Source organism: Hippichthys cyanospilos, chromosome 10 (genome assembly GCF_059441005.1).
Source record: "Hippichthys cyanospilos isolate Australia breed blue-spotted pipefish chromosome 10, RoL_Hcya_1.0, whole genome shotgun sequence".
In the NCBI taxonomy this organism is placed as follows: domain Eukaryota; kingdom Metazoa; phylum Chordata; class Actinopteri; order Syngnathiformes; family Syngnathidae; genus Hippichthys; species Hippichthys cyanospilos.
In genome coordinates, this window is record NC_142378.1 from 7,114,695 (window position 1) to 7,133,507 (window position 18,813).

At 40.3% G+C, this 18,813-nt stretch overlaps 1 protein-coding gene across 3 annotated transcripts in view; it reads right to left on the reverse strand.

Moving 5' to 3' along the window:
* The window catches only part of faah (fatty acid amide hydrolase), a 58,307-nt gene that overhangs the window by 792 nt on the left and 38,702 nt on the right, over positions 1-18,813 (reverse strand). The window contains exon 17 of one of the 3 annotated variants that reach the window (XR_015867032.1): positions 11,441-11,544. The gene's annotated coding sequence lies outside the window, so the exon portion shown is untranslated. Of the gene's footprint in view, positions 1-2,535; positions 2,573-11,333; positions 11,545-18,813 lie in introns of those variants that run through there. The other 2 variants (XR_015867033.1, XR_015867031.1) reach the window with 2 other exon arrangements.

Consider the following 18,813-nt stretch of genomic DNA (forward strand, 5'->3'; position numbering starts at 1 on the left):
TCCGATGCACGATCTGAATCGGCCCGAAAGCCCTTTTTGATTTTGGAAGAAAAAGTTGTCTGTGGAAACAGTGAGCACAAGAAGAAAGGAGACACCGTGACCTAAACACAGGACAGAATGGTCTATGGTCTATGGGTGGCCATCATGTTTTTGGAGAATAAGATACTAGCAGCGTATGAACTGAGAACTGATAGGGTAGCAGCCCCCCCCCCCCCCCACACACACACACACACACACACACCACTATCGCGTGTTGATTGTTGCATTGTCAACGTGTGTCCTCCCCCAAAACCCATTAGGGCGGCAACATCTTGTAACTAGCGCTACTCCAATCAATAGAGTGCTAGTAGTATCTGGTACTGCGAATGCATCTCCTCGCGAGTAAAAAGGTTTTGTCTTCCTTCCTTGTGTGTCATTTAGTCAAGGTTGTAGTGTGCCTGAACCTGACACTTGGCTTCTTTCCAAAATGTTGCTTTGTGTCTGAAATGCCACAAGGAACCAAAACAAAACATCAACAACAACTCTGTCCTTATTTAGCAGTGACGGAAGCGCCTAAAGAGGAAAACGGAAGAGAAAAAAAAGGGCCAGGGTGAGGCTGGCTGTGAGAGAAAGGCGCTTTGGGTTGTCAACGTTTTAGAAGCTTAGAGTCAAACGTATCCGGGCTCAGGAGAGAGGAGTCTGGGTGTTAGGCAGCCAGAATGACTCCTGATAGAAGGAGTTTGCGGCTCAAGTCGAGAGGAATCGTCTTGGCTGCGGGATGAGGCGGCGACTAATTGATTCTCTGAAGTTTCCTGTCGCACAGCCCGATTACAGGTGTGACCGGATTAAAAAAAAAAAAAAAAAAAAAATGAAGAGGGGGTTAAAAAAAAAAAAAAACAAGGGATCTGGAGGAGGGAAATGGTGAAAAAAAAATATCAAAGAGAAAAGAAGATGAGGCCTGCCATAGACGGATCAACATCACTTCTACTCATTGATGAGCTTACTCCTGCATCGTTTGTGAGCGCGAACGGCGCCGTTTGATCTCAAACCTCAGGTCGCGTTACCGGGCCGCGCCCCTTTTTTCATTCTACCCGAAGCAACGCATTGTACAGCCGCGGCGCGCTCGCCCCGATTACTCACTTCTTGTTAACACATCTCGGGGCCCGAGGCGGCGCCGTCTCGCCGGCCCATAACGTTCTGTGACAAGACGGAGCGCGGGAGCCATATAGCGAGGAGGCCAAAGGAGCGTTAGGACGCATATCTCCACCTAAGCTGTCACGCGCGCGGGCCGTTATGGCTTGTTTAGCGCCAAAGTCCAATCCCAGGCCCCGCAGAGCCATTTTTCCAGGACGATCGATCGGGGCCTCGGGCCAGCGCATTCCGGGGCCCCCGGTCCCTGATCCTGTTCAGTAATAAGCGTACTCGTGTCAAGGTGGTAATTATCATTGATCTGTGGCTGCCGCGACGGGGCGCCGGCCCCCGTGTCGTGATTCATACCCGGCTGCTGGACTTCAGGCGGCTAATCAGCGCCACGTACGGTTTCGTGATGGAGTTGGAACAAAGGACTTACTAGAAGAACCAGTGGGGTACACGTATTTTGTTACTGGACATTTTTCAGGTGTCTGTACTTTTCTCTTGATCAAAACTGAACTATGATATCGATATAGTACCTCAATTTGATAGCAAAAACAGAACGTTTATATTATTTTAGTCTGCATCAGTGTTGCACAAATAGTGGGGGCGCGAGGCGATGCCGGGGGGCACGGATGAGCCATGGGAAAAGACTCGCAATAATTGCAATAAAATAAGAACTTTTTTTTTTTTTTTTTAAAGTTTCAGGTACTTTGATGCACTTGTTTTTTTCAGTTTCAGACTATGCTGTAACCCGTATAAACACTGTAAAACACAGTTAATGTGTAATTAACAGTTATTGAAAGTTGATTTATATTGCTTTTTTTTCTTTTGATAATGTTAAAAAGGATACAAGGTTATGTATACAGTACTTATAAACTAAAAGATAATAATGTTTTTTTAGTGAGTGCGTGAAGTGGGGGGAACTTTTCTCTTTCCTAGGGGAGCTTGACAAAATTTAACTTAAAAGTATTGTGAGCTGGTGTTCCAATACTTATGTTAAGTCTTACTTTAGAATGGTTATAAACACATTTGGTGATATTTTGTGTCATTTGTGTTTTGGAGTGTAATGTCTTCATCTTGGTGTTGTAATGTCTTCAAGGCATGTGACAGGCACGAGGGGCAAAAGGTGGGCGACGGAGAGAGGTGGAAATGGAGAGAAGACGGCGGCGGCGGCGGCGGCGGTGTCAAAGCGGGCAATCCGTTTTCTCTCCGCGAGCGGCGGAGCGGGACGCGTGTCACCTGCAGACCAAACCCCATTTCCTCTGATTAAGTCCTCAGAAATATTCCATTTGTCAGTGTCAAGGCGGCGGAGAGCAAGGCAGCCAGCCGTGTCTGTTGACTGTGTCATTTTCCAATTTACATCGACGACATCATCTGTGTTGTTGTCGTGTCCTTAATGTCCCCTCGCGCCGCCTTGATGTCTTTGTTGTTTCCTCTGCTGTTACCTCCGCCAAGGAGTCTGTTAGAATGATTGCATATAGGTTATCCCGTATTTGTTTTCTGCAATAAGTATATTGGTAGATTGGTATGGATGAACGTATCCGGTTTCTGTTGTTTGTGAAGAAGAGGAATCGACGCGTCTCAAGACAGGCGCCTTGACCCCACCTGTAACCAGACTGGAAGGAGATCTGATAAGGTCAGGTTCCTGTGCGCTCTCCTCGCGAGAAAAACAACCTTGCTGTCTTCCTTCCTGTTTGTTGTTTATTAAATGACTTTTAACAGTATACCTTGGCCATTTACATAACAACAGATTGTTGAAAACCATACGCTACCACTCAAACGTTTGTGGTCACATATAAATGTCCATTTTTTTTTTTTTATTAAATTCAGAATATCTAACTTTTGAACAATAATTTAATGGTAACTTTATATACAACCAAAATCAACATATTTTGTTTCAAAACTCATTCATAATATTGTGTTTATTGTGTTGATAATTTCATGATTAAATACATTTTTTTAATGAAACTTTTTTTTAATCACACTTTGCATCAACAGAATTGTACTGCTGCCTGCCTTGGCCATATGGGGGCAGTATAACAGATAGATGACTCAAGACAGACAGTTTTACTGTAACACAGTAGCTAGTTTCAGCTCCTTTCAGAGGATAAAGAATATATGAGCATGAGTCCCGTTATGCTCAATGTGTTGCTGCACATTTGTGTTCAAAAATCAGTTTCCTTAACGATTACGTTCACAGAATGCTCACTTTTTGACAAAATGAATTGAGTTCACTATTATCGGACAATAATCGTTGCTACAGTTTTTGCAAGGCAAGGGGGGAAAAAACTCATTCAAATGACGGCTTACATTTTGAAAGAGCAATTCAGGTCACTTGTATCTTAAGGCACCACTGTATATCCGTACCTATATATACATATATACCCTTTAGCTATCATCTGCTTCGACTTTCTCCCCCATTCCAAAAACACCAAGATGGAAAATTTCAATCTCCCTTCTATCGTCTCATCATCCCGAACCATGTCGCAGGCGCTCCTCTTTCCATCTTGAGTCCCGGGTGGGAGCGGGGAAGCCCGAAAGGAGGGCACGCGACTGTACTTGGTGGCCAACTTCAATACGGTTGGGCCTATTATTAGGGCTCCCGTTATCAGGCGGCCATCCCGTCGTGGGCCCTCTGACAGGTAGCGGGCGGTCCGCCTTGATGACTGGACTCAATCACCTGTGACACTTTTGATTTGATGTCACTCGTCGGGTCGCTCTATTTGTTTGAGCAGTTAAGAGGTAATTGTGTGACATTGGCGGCGGAAGGCGTGCTTCGGCGCCGCACCCGCTGAACCGAAGGCAAGACACGAGGCGAGACGGGGCACAGCGATAATAAATGAGGGCTATTTCCCTCTAGCATTACCGCACTGTGTGTGTGTGTGTGTGTGTGCGTGTGTGTGCGGGCGTGTGTGTGTGTGTTGATGGGGGTACGGCGATGAGCCACTCCACCCTGAGGGAATTCAACTGTGAGATGCAGACGGCCTGCTCGCGCACTCATCATGGCTTTCTCCGCTATGTTCACGATTGTTTCCGCGTGTCATTTTGTTTCCTACGCTCCCAGATGGAAGCGAACGTGTCACTTCAGATGGAACTTCGGGAGCTCCGGAAAAGACACAAGGCGATACTTTGTGTGTTCGTTTAAGCCGTCGCCATCACGGGCCTGAAAATGGAACTACATCAGCAGATGAGGATGTGGTAGATTTTCATTTAAAATATACATTATATTTGAAAAACATCATTTTGGATCGTAATATTTACGTTAATTTTGGTAATATATTGTATAAGACAGGGGTGCTTAATAGTGTTCACTGTGAGTTACTGTTGATGATATGGGACAAATAAAAACGTTAATTGAAGTTGAATATATAATTGAATGTGCTTTCAGAACAACACGGGGTTGTTTACAAGAGGAGCTAAAAGATTGTCAAGGGGTAGACTGTCGTTGCAACCATCCTTCCTGGTGGAACTTCAAAATAAAAAGGTACTAAGGCTGTACGTTCCTGTCATATATTACTCGCAAGGGTACGGTTTGTTTTGAAGTATTGGCTAGCCTTCTCACAACATTTTGACTGTTTTACTATAATGCAGTAGCTTGAAATTCTTTTGTGTATTTTGTTGTTTTCTGTTTACTGTGTCTATACTGCTTTTGTGTTACTAGACAGTGGGAAAAACGGGGAAAAATAGTTTAGGCAACTCTGATACACTATCTAATAGAGTAACCTAAATACAGCAAAAACTTCATTCAAAGTATCGGTGCTCGCGATTGCAGCTGATCCTAGTTCGTATTGGCCGGGTTCTTGGAGCAGTTTTAAGACAACAAAATAAACTGCAAAGTGACTTGTACATTTTCACAACAATTTAAGGAAAATGCTATCTTCAAATGTATAGGTGTTTTTTTTTTAATAAGCTGTATTTGTTCATTGGGGAAGAATTTTAAGTATCAAAAGTAATAGTGGTATCAGAACAAGGTATCAATATCAGTAACAACTCATCCTGGTATTGGTCTATAAAAAGTGATACCAAACATTCCAACATTCCAAAAACAAAAAACTCTCATGCAGCAAAAACTCACTCTCACCAAAAACAACTCAAAAAAGTCTCATACCCAAAAATCTCATACACATAAAAATGCATACACACCAAAACATCTTCCATCCATCCATCATCCATTGATTTTTTTTCAACCACTTATCCTCCTTCAAATAAAATTTATAACAAAAAAAAATTAACAGGCTCACCAAAAAACTCTCACAAAGCAAAAATAAATCCCTCAGACCAAAAAAGAAAAAACTACATACCAATACAAAACCTTCACTCACCAAAGCAACTCTTACATGATCTAACAATCATTCTCACACATAAAAATGTCATACGCTTTCAAAAAACTCCCACACATGAAAATAAAACCCTCTCACACAGGAGAATAAAAACATCTCACGCCCAGGAAAAAAAAAAAAAAAAAAAACACAACAGAAAAACTTTGGCACTCACTGAAAAAATTGACACGGAGGAAATAACTTCTCACATGAACTAAAAATCTCACACAAAAAATTCACTCACATAAATTGCAAGCCCTTTCACACTAATTTTTCTTTGTAAAAAAATAGCTTATAATAACAAGCGCTACATGAAAAGGATATAGGAGCTAAAGCCACAAAGTGACTTATTTTTGCAGGTGCCAAAAAGTTTAATAATCAGAATACCTATGAAGATTATTTGGGCCAAAGTTTTTTCTAAGCCACCGCGAGCATCAGGCCAAACCAGAAGAAAATCTGATAAGGCGTGTGGCTGTAGTACACGCTCACTGTGTATTCGGCGGCTCCCCGCTCGCCTTTGAATGCCAGCGCTAATCTGGAAGCGGAATCCTCCTTTTCTTATGTAGAAGACGAAAGAGGAGAAGTCGTCAGCGATGAGTGCAAATCTGTCAGCTCCGGCCTTCCCTCCCTCCCTCCCTCCCTCCCTCCCTCCCTCCCTCCTCATCCGTCGTGGGGGGACGCGAGGGGGAAGTTTAGGTGAGGGCGGCGCAACGGGCCGGGCTGGGCAACGACGACAAAAAAAATTGAAAAAAAAACTGACCCACTTCTGTTTTGTGCCGTGACCGTGAGGCGGCACCAGGAATGGCCTCTAAGATGCCAGCAGAAAAGCTTTTTTTTTTTTTTTTTCTTCTGCGTGTTGAGCTCATCCATTTGTTTGTTATCTCAATCCTGGATTTGGAGAGATACAAAGCTGATTAAACAACAAAAGCATATGGGAAGATAAAGAACACTTAGGTAATGGGTTTAGCCCGCCTGTTTAGCACGCCAAATTCATCCCCCCCCCCTTTTTTTTCTCTCGGCTCAAAATGCATTTGTTATTCTTTGCTCGGTCTTGATCCAGATGGAGAAAATAAACGAGAAAAGAGAACCAAAAAAAAAAAAAAAAAAAGCGGATTTTTGGGCAACTCTTTCGAGTGACTTGGGAATCGGCATCAAAACTTAAATCACAATAAGGTAATGTACGTTTATTGATTATGATATTAGGAACATATTCAAATGGGGGGGGGGGGTCAAATACTGTATGTCTGAACAAACTTGTATCATTGTGTTGACATTATGGGAATAATGCAGCCGGAAATTCACTTTGCCGCATGTTAAAAAATTGCATTTCACCGACAATATATTAATGGGTTCATAAATTAAGCAAGTTAACATTTACTTTATGGGTTTTTAATTATATCCATTCAGCATGTTTTCTCATAATGCTAAAATTTGTGCATGGGCAAGTCCATTATTAAAAAGAATGCTATGTTTTTAGCATTTCGCCAACAAGAACGTTCGAACGAATTTAAACATGTTGGAATGTCCTTGTAATTACGTTTGAACATACTTGTAGGTTAAAAGCTAAAAAAATATATAATTTTCCCATAATGCCACAAGGTATTGACTTATGACTATGACAGTAATATAATGCAACTTTTTTAAGCATTTGGCCTGGACTATACCTACAAATTAAAAGTTAATTAAAAAAAACATTGTGTATTGTCATTGTTTTATCATTATGAATATTCTGCATTTTTTTTCACAATGCCACAAGATGGTGCATGCACAAGTCAGTTATTTGAAAAATAGATGACTTTTTATCATTTAGCCAAGAAGTACGTTCAAACAAATTTAAATATGTTGGAATATACAAATATGTTCACATTTAATTGTTGGCTTAATGCTAAAAACACAACATTTTTTGCCCATAATGCCACATTGTATTGACTTGCACACGCATAAGTAAATCAATTAAAACAAAAGAATATTTTTTGTTTGCATTTTTACTTTATTATTCCAATACATTGAAAACCAAGTAAGTAAACATTGTTTATTAGTCATTTTTATGGTTTTATTAATTTGTTCAGGGGTAGTGCATTCACAAGTCAATAATGTTTTTAGCATTTAGCCTACAAGTATAATCAAATGTATTTGCAAATCCATTTGAAAGTATTGACAAATAAGTGTACAAATGGCATGGTAATGGGGGGAGTGGTTTTGGACGGACAGTTAACGGCCAGGGGAAGCATTAGTAAAATGAAGCTGAAATCTGATTAGCAGTTTCAACATTGCTAGTTTGCATATTTTTGACTTACTCAGAGGAAGTACTGAGTATGAATACCTCAGTACGAGTATGAGTACTGGAAACCAGTCGCCAGTGTACCCCCGCATCTTACATGGTATGTAAACCAATATGGTGCATTAAAACAAGCCTTATTCCCCTTAGCAAACCTGCTAAAAGCAATCTCTGGCTCCAGCATTCACGCTGATAATAACAACCCAAAGAGGTCAGCGAGAAGGATGGGGGGGGGGGCGAGGATGTATAAACATATTTACACCCCCCCCCCCCCCCCTTTTTATGGAAAGCAGCCATGAGAAAGGTGCTTACTTAGAGCAGATAAAGAGCACGATGAGAGGCAGCGGACTTGGATTAGGGAAAGGAGACGAGCCGGGCCAGAAAAGGCAGGGAGAGAGGAGTTGGGGGTGAGGTGCGTGCGTGCGGGGAGGGTGTCGGCGGAGGACAGCCAGGCCGGGTGCCGGTGTCTGGGCCGCTTGGATATGGGGGGAATATTAATCTGGGTTTAGCGCGAGCAGGACCCCACAAACGGCTCAAGCAAACAGAGCTTAGAAGGGGCCAAGCCTCGGAGAAAGTCCTAAATCTTCACATTAGCTCCCCGCGTTTCTTCTGCTCAACCCGTAAGCTCTTTTTCTAAAGGACAGCACAAACAAACCGCGAACCCCCCTATCCCACCCTCAACTCGCACGTACCCCCCTTCCCATAGTACCTCTTGCCAGTCTTACACTTCCCCTCTCGCGCTCTCTCAAAATCGAGACGGCTTTGAGATTGCAGGAAACGTATAAATCCAGGGCCTGAGTGGATAGGCAAAAGATTAGAAGCCCCCCCACCCCTTCTTAAAGGGACAGGATGCCCTCCGATTGTGTCACTTATTCTCCTCTCTGGCCTACTTCTGTGTCAGCAAAGAAAGAGGGAGCAAAGAGAAACACGTGAGCCGCTGTATCGATAACCTCGCTGAGATGCGGAAAAGTGGAAAAAGAACTGAAATGGATGGGGGGGGGGGGTGTATATGGCTTGGTGGAAGCATTCCATCCTCCCAAGCGGGGAACCTAAAAAAAAAGTCACTTGAGGGTCCTGAAAAATTAGAATGCATTCACTATTTACAAGGAAATTAGACCTTGATTTTTTTTGCTTTGAGAACAAAAATTTGAGATCGGAGTGCTCTATGGTGGCAGCGAATGCAACCCGCATAAGGACAAGCAAATAAACATCAAACAAGGAGAGTTGAATGAACATTTAAATCAACCAAAGAACTGCTTTAGAGTTTCTTAACTTAATGCTAACACATTGCAGCGTACTGGTGGCTTGGTGTTATCATTTTTTCAGTAATAGTAAACATTTTAACACAAATTGTGGGGTAGCACATGTAAAGTGATAATGTAACAACAGTCTTTACTGACACTAATGAAAACTGGACAGGTGGACAAGGTCTGTTGTGAGTTTTTAAAAAAATATATGGTGCTGAATTTCATGATTTACATCAGGCAACTTTTGAACAGCTAAAGATCCTCTGGAAGATAGATCCAAAGGATGGAATTCACAGCAGTTATTGTTTTTATTTTGTTTTATTTCAATTTTATGTATTTTAAGTCTGGCTCTTAGCTGGGCAGCTATGGGTCCTGGAGAAAATGTTTTTTTTTTGTCATTCTTTTTTGGTTCTTGTAAAGTATGTGGCCTTTTATCGCCATATTTATTATTTCAATTCTATTGTTTTGGGTTTTACGTCAGGCATCATGTTGGGCAGCTAAGTCTTCAGAAAAAAGTTGATTCGTTCAAAGAATATGTTCTTTTTATTTAAATGATTGGTTTTGTTAAAATTGATCAATTATTGTACACGTATTTTCTGCATCAGATTTGCAAAATATTTATGATTGGATTTTTTTTTTTTTACAAATTGACTTTGCTTGGCTAATTGCAACATTTTTGGCTCATTAGTTCTGCCACATCATATTTGATGCTCCATCCTGTGAGCCAGGAAAGGAATGTAGCTAGGTGTAAAAAAAAAAAAAAAAAACATGATATATAAGATAAAATACAGGAAAATTAAATAAAAATCTTGATAGGGTTAATCATATTTGAGCCTATCCCACTCAATGTGACTTGGGTGAGAATGCCTTTTTTTTTTTTTAATAAAAAAAAAGTTACAAACTGAAGTCCCCCACCTCTACTTAGTGATAGCTGCTTTGCCAATCAAAAAGCCATCCCAAGCCATTTGGGGGTAATATTAGCAGACTGTCCTGTGACTGGGGGTAAGGTAAGGGGGGGCGGAGGTCCTCTGAGTGAATCGTCGAACCTCATCCCGTCACCCGCAGTTCGGCGTCGGCGAAGGAAGCGGGAGGAAAAGTGCCTTCTCACTGAGTTTCATTAACCTGACCACATGCGCCAAAAGCTGCGCTTTTAGACTTAATCAAAGTGACACCGACACACTTGCAGCAATCTGACGCCTCACCTGGTAAGCTCATCCGGGGGCCCGCTGGCTCTCCGGTGCACACTTCAACCGCACGTGCATGTATTTGCACAAACACGCACGATGTGGCCAGTTCCAATTAACTGGGAAAAATTCGGTTTGATATGAAGCAGTCCTTTAACTGTGAGCCTCGTAGCGTAACCCCAATGTGATTTAAACATCAAATGGAGCCCTTCAAGGTCTATTGGCCTTATTAGTCACACTTTTTAAATATTAGGCTGGAGGCCCAGTGATTTATTTTAAATTTAAGTACAAACAGTACAGCCGTTTATTAAAATATTTTTTTAAGGTCAGAACCCCCACAATAAAGATGTGAAGAAATTGGCACCTCTATCAGTCATCCTCTTTTGAGAAACTTTAGTACTTAAATTCAAAATTCTCCAAATTGTATTTACATAGTACCATATTTAAAAGCACTTATGCAAAATATTTTTAAAATGTATCTAAACATTATCCATATTTTTAGACATTTTATATATATATATATATATATATATATATATATATATATATATATATATATATATATATATATATATATATATAATGTTGCAAATATTTATTAAAAAAATTATGAGGAACAAGTTACTTCCCATTGGCTGCAACTAATGATTACTATGATAATCAATTCAACTGTTGATTGTTTTTAAAAAATACATTTTAAGTTTAGGTCTTTGATTTAAAAAAAAAGGGAAAATTTTACATTAAAAAAGGTATCCAAACAATTCCTCAATCATCAAAAATGACAATAGATTATTTTCCTTTTTAATCAATAACTTGTTGATTAATTTTCACACCTCTAGTTACCCCCAAAGAAGCATACAGTGGGATTTTAAATAATTTGTCACATTTTTCAAGAAAAAATAAAAGAAAATTAGAATATCAATGAATACTGTATATGTATAGGTGTATATACATATATATACATACATATATATACTTTTATATATATATACACACACACATATATATATATATATATATACACACACACATATATATATATATATATATATATATATATATATATATATATATATATATATATATATATATATATATATATATATATAAGTGTTAAAATGAACATGGCCTTGGTGAATCGTTCCTTGTAGATATATGAGCCCAACAACAGCAGCCAGTATATTCAGGGAAGTTAAGAATTAGTGCGCGATTAGCCTAATGCTCCGCAAAGAGGAGAAAGTAGCGCCTTAAAAGTGACAAGAGAGTAAAAATCCACTTCTGTGGACAAGAATTACTTACGCAAAGGAGCAAAATGGGGGGTTTAGATGTGTACAGTAGGAGGACTGCTGGTGTTTAAGCTCCCTGCAAAGTCTCTCGCCGGCAGCATTATGGCGCCCGTGCACCTGTCAGACAACACAAGACGACGAGTCGACGCGCCTTCATCAAAAGCGGCCTAGCAAATATTAGACAACCTTCAAACATTAGCGACGGCGCGGCCCCCCATACCTCCGTGTGCATGCGGGAAAAGATTTATTTTAATATATTTAAGACTGCTTTTTTGGGTATTGAGCAACCACGCACACACGCAAGTTTGTGTTACTATCTTTGTGGGGTCGTCCCATTGACGTAATGCGATGGACACGCGGGGCTCACCAAAGAAGTAAAAAGACGGAATGTGAGACACACCTCGTAAAAAAACAAGCACATAGGACACTTCATTCGGTATACTTACACTACCTGTTGAGCGTTTTTAGGCTATGGTAATAGTGCAATATTTTGCAAGAAATAATTAATTTATTTAAAACTTTTTTTAAACTCACATCCGCAAACATTATCAAAGACACACTGTTCCACCTGGTTACCCTGCTTCCAGTATGTATATGCTGCTCTTTTGAGTTTTCGCCCAATCCAATTTCAGCTTCATTGTCATGCTTTGCGTATTTTCCGCACTATAAGGCACACCTAAAAGCCTTGGATTTTTTTTGAAAAGCGCATAAATTGTGAGTTTTCATTTTTGGGGGATGAAAAGATAAAATAACTACATCGCCATGTAAATTTTTCCATTTTTACCCCTGCATTTCAGTTATGAATGTATTTTATTCAATTGAAAGTTTTATAAAACCCTGTTTAAAAATTGTATATGCTATTTATGCTTCAATTTTGTTTGTATAAAAAAAGGTGATTTTATAAAATAAATCCAGAAACTGTTTGTAGATCATCAAAACAATATATTTGAATGATTTTGGTTGAACATTGATTTAAAAAATAAGTTTACTATTAATTTGAATCCTAATTATATTCTTTTAAACGGTTGACTCCTTTTGGCATTGACCTAGACAGTAATGTAATCAAAAGATATTTTTTCCCCCCCATTCTTCAGATAGTACGGAAATAAAATGTCTGTTCATTAATTTTGGGACTGAACGGAGTTGTGAAAACACATTCTATTAATATAGTTTGACTGACTGATTGTTTTGTTGACATTCCCTTTGGCATAGCTCCATCTAGTGGATGCATAGTAGCTTCTATTTTTGCACCTTACAATGCAGTGTGCCTTGCGTATGGAAACATTTTAAATAGACCATTCATCGAAGGTGCGCCTTATAATCCTGTGCGCCTTATAGTGCGGAAAATACGTTAGTCCAGATAATGATTACTAAAATGATATCACATATTGATGTATTCTATGATGGTGACATGATAGCATTGTTATTATGAGGTGGATTAAGTCGCTTAGGGCCCAGGTATCAAATGCGCAGCCCGTCACATAAGGAGCTGAGTGTGTTTGTGGACAAAAAGCACCGAGGTGCCAAGGAACAACCTTCATCTGAGCAGATCAATCTTCCCCTGACACTTCATTTAGGCTGCATTGATGTGGAATTAGGGCCCATTACGCCTATTGGCAGGATCTGACAGTGCTTCACAGTTGATGCCTCTGCTGAATAAAGCAGATAAGACTTTTTTTTTTTTTTTTTTTTTGCCACACATTAGAATTTTTTTCCCCAGACTTCCATTCAAGCCAGTCATCAGTATTGCTAATCAAATAAAAGAATACGTAAGGGTTTTCTTCCCGTCTCCTCCATTCGGTCAACTTTGGCTCAGGGGATCATAGCAAAGCCTTTTCAAGGGTAGATTTCAACTCCATTAACTTTTAATATCTTCAGTATATATATTTTCTCAAATCTACAACCTGAATGCACTCTTAGCCATTTTGTATCACTGACTGACTCCAGGCCTAATCCAAAAGGGTGATTTATATCATTCATAGTACTCAAAAGGATTTTGTCACAAAAAAGGCAGGTGCTAAAGTCACAATGACTCTCATTTACCAAGCGGTATTGGAAATATAGTCGTTGGATTGAAAATATAGGCAAAATTAAGTGTGTGTTCAACGTAGACAAAGTGACTTGTGACACTCAACCTGAATTACTCAACTCTCCTGTGGGTATTTTTTTTTTCTTATCAGACTTGTGATATTTTTAAGTGTGATAAATTCATCAATTAATTGCTTTTTACTTTCACTACTCAAAATATTGAGTGCCATTATACCTATCAAAAGATATTGCTTCTTCTGACTCCCTGTGGGCAATAAAAGTCCAAAAAAATGGACCAATTCCACCAAATCAGTGAATTATCAGTTGTGGAAATGCGGTAGCAGTTTGACACTGCTAGAATACAGTGATGGCAAAATGAAGCCTCATGAAGCACTTAATATTTTTTGGTCCTCCAGATGGCGCTCTTGGTTTGGAGGTTTACTGCATTTCCATTGCACAAGCCTTTATTTCCAAACCAAGAGCATAGAGCAGGGGTTTCAAATTAATTTTTATCGTGGGCCACATTGTAGTGATAGTTTCTGTCATAGGGCCATAACGTGTGTCAATCAAATCATTTTTAAGTGTGTTCGTCACCCACTTAGTTAGTTTTGACATCAGAGGGTGGTTAAAAACTAGTAGTCAAACTAGCAGCCAATGGACACCTTAAAAAAAACAATGATCATGTCATGTAAACAGTCACTGGAGTGCTAGGATTGGCGTCTTTGTGTTCTGGAAACCCAAAGGTGCTTCAGTGTTTGGTCAGTGCAGGTGAAGGCTTGCCAGAGGTTGAGAGTCGGGTCAGCCTCACCCGACGTCTCCCCCTTGCCTCCGGAGGGTTCACACCGAGGCCCCCCCGGCGCATCCCCTCACTGACCAAGCGGCTGAGAGGCACACGGATACCCCCTTAAGGAGCTTTGCTTTCTGCAGGAAACTTAATCTCCTTTTTAAACGCCATGCCGAGGCTCCTCACAAGCCCCTGAATGGAACATTCGGGGGGGTCGGGTTAGGAGCCAGCGGCAGAGTATCTCCCAGCCCACATGGCAGCCCGGCCCAAATCTGAATACGCGAGGCGATGCTCCCAACGCCAGCGCGGGAATTAAACCGCCGACGGGCCACGCCAAATGCGCCACCTCGTCCTCCGGTCCTCCTGCAGCGCGTCCTCGCATTGGGCGGGCGTGACGGCCTGTGACGGACTGACATGACAACATAGACACCTATTGAAGGGAATGTTATGCTGGCTTTTGAGGAACAAAGATACTTCAATTCACGCGAATGAAAACATATAGGATGCATTTTTTAGACTGCATGGGTTCCAGCCAACAGCCACCATATATTCAACAATGTTTATTGGACATTGGACTTTCAAAATTGCATATATTACAACAATATTTGTGTGTTTTGTGAACATTTTAAGTAATTGTCCATTACGTTTTTTTAGACAGTTTACAAAAAAAGCGGGATTTGTTTTTTTTGTTTTTTGTTTGGGGGGGGGGGGGGCTGTCAGCATACTAAACGTATCTATCTATCTATCTATCTATCTATCTATCTATCTATCTATCTATCTATCTATCTATCTATCTATCCAACTAACTAACAATCTGCTGGCTCTGGCTAGCTAGCTACCTATTTAGCTTGCATGCTATATGGCTATCAAAAATTCATAAGGACTTAAACAGTCAATTTAAATGTATCAACTCTTTCAGTGCCATGGACGATAATTCTTGTCTTCTAAAATAGTAAAATAATAATACAACTCTCATCAAATACGTTCTTTTATGGAGGGTAGCCGACACCCTTGACTAGTGCTTTTCCAATATTAAGCCATTTGAGCACTGTAGTGAGAACTGAGACCATTGTTTGGCAGTGTTGCCACACATACTACACAAACATTACAAAAGTGTAATTCTAAGTAAGGAATGGAAATCAATCTTTCATATATCACTCACGTTTACACAGACATAGCACACAATATTCTGTCAGCCTTGAAAGATGAGTGAAAATGCTAAAAATACTAGCATTCAAGAAGTTGCCTTTTCCGATAACGCTTGCCACTGTAAGAATTCATATTTTTATAGACGTCCTGATCAGGGAGACGCCATACTGTATCAGTAATTGTACATATATGCCTTCTTCCGCTGTAGCAACATCAAAACCACGTAAAAAGGCAGAAAACGTGCTTAGCTAGATAGCCATTTGGCTAGCTACTGGCTACTTACCCGTAGCAAGTTTGAGGACCAATTACAAAGCCCGTGAAAGATAAAACTAACAATATCTGCCCTTTTTATGTTTGTATATCAAAAGTAGTTGGTATAATACAAGCAATTCAAGTTTTATTAATGAAATATCGTCGTCTAATCAAGTGTGTTTTATAGCTTAGCAAAGATGTACAGATGACAACACCAGCTCTGTTCTCATTGTCAAAAGGCAGGAAAATAAGCATGAAGCCTATGGAGGGGAGTCAAAATCTTTGCGGCATTTTATCGTGGAGGACGGTGTGACAGATTATCAGAAAAAGAAGGAGCGGCAGAAGCACCGTGGGCCCTGTGCATGACATGCTCCTTTAGCAGCCTGTCAGCGGACTATTCCCCAAAGCAAACACAGCCAAGGCGTTGTGCGGGCCCTCATAAACTCCCTGAAAAGGACTTTAGAGTGCCAAGGAGCCCCAAGAAAACAAGATGTGTGCAAAGCAAACAGGCCTCACAAAGCCCTCGGACACGGTGTCTTTAGTTAACCTAACAGCGGTTACAGTGTTCACTTGTCGGCGCCTGAAAGGAAAGGCACATTTTATCGCAGTGGGTGCAACAAATGGAGAACCGCGGCGCTCTATTTCATGCTCAAGAGGAGTAAAGAGGGAAGACCAGTCGCTTAAACCAGTTTTCTCTTGCTAACAGTCATTTGAAAGCATTTTTTTAAAGCCTCCCACTTCATCGCCTAAAACGCAGCTAATATTTGGTTTATCCCTTTAAAGAGCATATTAAACATATTAACACCAGGAAATTAAGGTTTTTTTTTTCACTTTCAATGTTTTACAAATTGTAATTAATATAAGCCCTGTGCCATGTTATGGTCTGTTGTTTTATTTGTTTAAATAATACAGGAGATTCGCGGTGATGCCACTTGGAAAAAGACGCTATGGATAACAACATAACATTATAATTATGTGTTCGATCGGCACTTACTCGTCTTAACATTACACATCAAAAGGAAAGCATTGAAGTAGGCACTGAGGAGCTGAAATTTCACCCAAATGGGGACAAGATGTCAAAGTTCCAACATGTCATGACCACTTATCACATATTGGCTAAAATGAGCCAAAAACTGGCAAAACATTACACAAGATTTACTAAGCCAAATCCATTGATTTTTATTCATTTCAAGCGGGCAGCCATTTTGCCACTTGCTGTCGAATGAAAATGATACAGATAGCGACCACTTGTTTGAGTTTGGTCAGACGATTGCAAGCTGAGCTGTGATTGGCCGTTACCTGAGCGACTGTGACATTTTCAGCCAACATCAAGAGGCAAAATGGCCGCCCCGACAAAAACATAATGCAAAACAAAATGCCGTGTTTAGACTGACGTGGGCTCACTCTTCATAAGAAAATTTTGGGGTTGACGTCCCCTTTAAGAACATCTCCAGAGGATAAGATCCTTTTACGAAGTCCACCTGTAAAAGACTTAAATATTTCTCATTCCCTGAAAGCTCTTTCTCCTTCATAAGCTCCCTCTATGGTTATACACCGGACCCTAAAAATTTCACCCCCCCCTTGGCTTCCAGAATCCTCATCTGTCTTGAATCACCTTCATTGGTCCACTTCTTTAAGGGTCTTTATTAATGCAGAGAAAGAGATAGTGAGTCTTCAAAGACCCAATGGCCAAAAAGAAAGGGAAGAGGATCTGGCCTGTTGGAGTGCTTAGTTCTGACTAAATGAGTCTTGACAGTGAGGATGCTCAGCCGGTATTGTAACCAGTCAACGCCCAAGCCCCCCCCCCCCCCCATATATCTCACTGCCTTAGATGCTCTGACGCCCCCTCCCCCTGTCCAGCAGCGACACCATAGCCCGACCACATCATAATCCTCTTAACGCTCTGCCTTATTAACCATTCATCTAAATGACATGAAAGCACAAGTGTGTGAGAAGGAGATCCACAGAGGTTGGCCGGTGCAAAAAAAAAAAAGAAACTAGCCAAAGATGCACCCCCTCCCAGGATAAAGTGTGAGCCCACTCGCTATCTGAAATCATATTTCTCCTATTTGATCATGTGACAAGTGTATCTAAGTCCGTTCAAATGTACTTTAGGGCCCATCAAGCAGAGCCAATTTAGCCGAGAGCGCGGGCTAAATTGAATTCCAATTAAGACGGCGGCGCCCATGAAGAATACGCGACTGATCCACGTGGCTTTTGACTTTTTCAATTTGGGAAATTGGGCATCGCTTGATCCCTCTTATGCCCTCCCCCCCCCCAAAACCTCACAAATACTAGCGCCGGAGGAAGCCACTCATTAGGGTCCATTTGTGAATCAAGTTTTTATTCTCACCCCATTCGGAAATGAAATTTTAGTCTTTTGACCCAATGTGTGGCCCCCTCATCTAAAACTATTGGGTAGTCCGATATGGAAAAATTGATAGTCCGATACCAGGCTTCCTATTACTGAAATTGCCTAGAAATGGCAATGCGAACTCAAACTCAAATGAAGTGGGATGAGTTGTTGAAATATTATAAATCAAGAGTAAACAACTAGCGAATCCAGTCGAAAAATATCAGCTCAATATTCAATACAATCAATTGACTAGGTGGCAATATTATACATTAGACTGTATGCTATCAAGAATAAAAACAAATAAGCAAAATTTGTGAATAGCCTCTGAATGAAATCTCTGAACAACGAAGATAAACGTTCAATATTCTGAAAATGGTCAGAAAAAAAATTGCCCGCCATACACTAGCCAGTGCCAGCACCCAGAGTGGTTTTTCGCTTTCAGCAAAATTTTAAATGGCCCAAAAGGTGTTGATACACTGCCTTGATGGCCTCCATTCACTGATTGCTTAACACTTTAAAATAATGCTCAATAGTCAGTTCAAACGTGCAAAAACACGTACTTCCTGATGACAATTGAAAAAAAAAAAAAAAAATTACATACACATGCTGTCAAGGGACAAATTTTTAACTAATAAATCACAATTATTTTCTACAATTAATCATGATTGATCACATTTTACAACAACTATTTCCAATTGAGCTTATTCGAATATTCACCCAAAGAGTCTTGGAATTCAATACGAGGTCACCAAATATTAATTTTACACTCGTTTGATTCTTTATGACAAATCTTTCCCTATAAAACAGCACTATTGAA